This window comes from Bactrocera latifrons, unplaced genomic scaffold, assembly GCF_001853355.1.
Source record: "Bactrocera latifrons isolate USDA-ARS-PBARC rearing strain unplaced genomic scaffold, ASM185335v1 scaffold_74, whole genome shotgun sequence".
Taxonomy (NCBI): Eukaryota; Metazoa; Arthropoda; class Insecta; order Diptera; family Tephritidae; genus Bactrocera; species Bactrocera latifrons.
This window is the reverse complement of record NW_017537423.1, coordinates 101,644-104,641: the sequence shown is the minus strand read 5'-3', so window position 1 is coordinate 104,641 and position 2,998 is coordinate 101,644.

Below are 2,998 nucleotides of genomic sequence, written 5' to 3'. Positions count from 1 at the left end.
ATTTATTTATAAACAAATAAAAATAGTGAAAAATTTAGTAAAAATTTTCAAAAAAAGGTAACTTCATAAAATATTTTACAATCCGATTTTATAAACTTGAAACTAATTTTGAGATAAACCCGTTAAAATAAAACCAAAATGTAGCAAGTATTTTGTATTAAAACCGTAGTAATATTTTAAATTTTTGCAGTAGATTATTAAAATTTGAAACGTAGTTAGTTTAAGGATTGTAGATTAACAGCTAATTTGAAAAATATTTGGTCTTCGTATAAAATTTAGAAGAAAATTGTGGTAACGTGAAATTTGATAAAAAAAAGTCTTATTTGCACTCAAATGTCTCTAGTTTAATTAATTGTAAAGTTAACCGCATGAAATTTGAAATGTGGTCAGCTTAAGACCTGCAGATTTCTCAAAAATTAAAAAAATGTGTTTACATATAAATATTTCTAAAAAAAAAAAATGCAGCACTGTAATATTGGACTTTTTTTATTCGCACTTTTGCACTTAAAAAGGCTTAATGGCAAACGCTTTAAAGCTAAGAGTCGAAAATTGTGCGATAACATAGCTGAAAGCACAAAACGTCGCATAAGAATGACTAGTGAAATCGAAAAAAAAAATTAAGTACAATTGCCTGCTGCCAGCTGTTGGATGACAGTTTGGTTTCCACCACCCATTACCCATCCCGCTTTTCTCAATCACTTTTACCATAAGCTTTCCTAAGTGTGCGTTTTACCCGCTATAAGTATCTCTTATATTTACGAGTAGCGTTCGTCATCCACACACGAACACAGATAAATAACGGCACACAGTGACGAGGAAATATAGCTGCGCTTAGTTATGTGCCAACAAAAACCTTAATGACCCAGTCAAACGTTAAATTGTGGTCAAATAAAGCAAACCCATCTCAGCGCCACCGATGAGCAATGGCTGGGCGTAGAGTAAGCAGAAGCGCGCAAAAACAACAAATGACTGCGTTGGGGCTGTTGCGCGCCATGCCGCCTACCTTGGCCTGGTTGAGTGTCGTGAAAGTGTTGAAAATTAAGTGTTTCCGCAACGAAATGAAATTAACCAAAGCTTACAACAAAAACTTACGGCTACAACAATAGTGAAAACAATAAAAAAGCCACGGTCTAGTAAATGGTCGTATTAAGCGCACATTCCTTTTTGTGAGCCGTAAAGTTTCTTTTTAAACTAATTTAATGAGCGTAAAAGGCGAATCTGCCAGCCGAGGCTTCGCTAAAATCACAACGCTCCGCTTTACAACGCAATCAGTGGTGTTGTGCTGCTTTACAACTCGCTCGCTTTAAATTTTGACTTTTACCGTTTTTTGTGGAGGAAAACTTTTAATTTCCCCTGTCACGTGACCAACACATACAGTTGCCGCGCAGCTACCAATGTGCAGCGCAACAAAAATGCAGCATTTCTACGCATCCTTGTGCTTGCTTACCACATATTATTGCATTCTATGACTCCTAGCAACCCTTTCTGGCTAAGTATGTGTGCGAAAGAATACAAAAACTTTTTGATTACTTCCCTAACAAACCTCACGAAATGGGAATATGCGCGTTGCGTTCACAGTGTGTTGCCGGTAACTTAAGTTGGACACAAGATTTCAACGTGTTCGGCAACTTTCGAACTGCATATAAAATTGAGTAAAATCAAAATGTAGAATATTCTTAATTTTTAATGAAGTAAATTCTTGCGCGTGCTACGTTTCAATTAGCCTTGAAACACACTAATTGCCCGTAGTCTACGACAACGAAAAGTTTCGGTAAAAATATGTTAAAGCTTCGTGGATAAATGCATTATTATGAGACTTCATTAAACTTAATTTATAGAAGCTTGAAGTTTTGACAGACAGCGGCGAGTGCTTGGCTAGGTTGAACTTGCTGTGAGATGGCTATTCAGCAGTAATATAGGGTTTATCCGCAAATAGGATATAGGATTGTCGTCTCAAAATGCTTGTCCTTTATCGGCTTTTCAGGCAAGGAAACAAAAAAGTCCGGGGGGAGCCACATTCGGGGCTGTCAGGGAAGCTGCGGAAGCGTAGGGATGCCGGCATCGGCGAGGTAGCTGTTCACAAGACAGGCAGGGTAGGGCGTTGTCGTGGTGCAAATTTCATTTGATTGCGATGTCTTGTCGGATCCGATTGACCCTTCGTTTTAGTCTCTTGAGGACATCCACGTAAAACTTGGCCTTGACGGTTTGTTCAGGAGGACCACTTCTTGATAAAGCAACGTCTGGGTAAGCATGCTTTATCATATTAAACGTCTCTGTCGCAGCTGTATCGAGTTTCACGCAGAATTTAATCTTTAAAGAACCCTGCAGTTTCGGCTTGCTCCACTCACAGAAACACGTCGCTCGAAAATGTTTGTCCTGACTCTCCAGTCTCGGAAACAACTGACCAGCCGCTAGCTCATTTGCTAGAAACGCCCTCTACCGAATTCACGGCAAAAAAAAATCAGTCCTATTACTTTCCGGTCAATCCCTGTATGCGACATATTTTCGAAGTTTCCTCTCTTAAACTTTAGGATAGTTTTTAACTTTGAGTGCATATATTCAGAGTACAGTTCTTCCGAGCTCTTCATACTTAATACTATTCTCTATCACAGCGGCTTTACTAGGGTTGTTTTCTAGTTTCCTTCATCCAATTTTATATTTACTTGCAAGTTATGCTTACAGAGCGAGTAAACTATTCGGATGGTTCTTATGTTAGAAGTTCTACCAGAAAACAGAGGTTGAGATTGGGTGTTCTTCTATGTGTGTGTATCAGAGATTCAGATATTTGTTGTGAGTACCCTAAAATTGAATTATGTCAGAATTTGCTTCGACCGCGTAGACTGTGGCGACTTGGCAAATAGACTATAGTGCGTGACAAAAAAAAATTTCCACGTAATCAAAAATTTTTCGACATAGACATTTGCAAATAATTATACTAAGGAAAATTAAAAAAAAAAAAATTTTAACAAGTTTAATCAGTTCGTAAATAAATAACGCA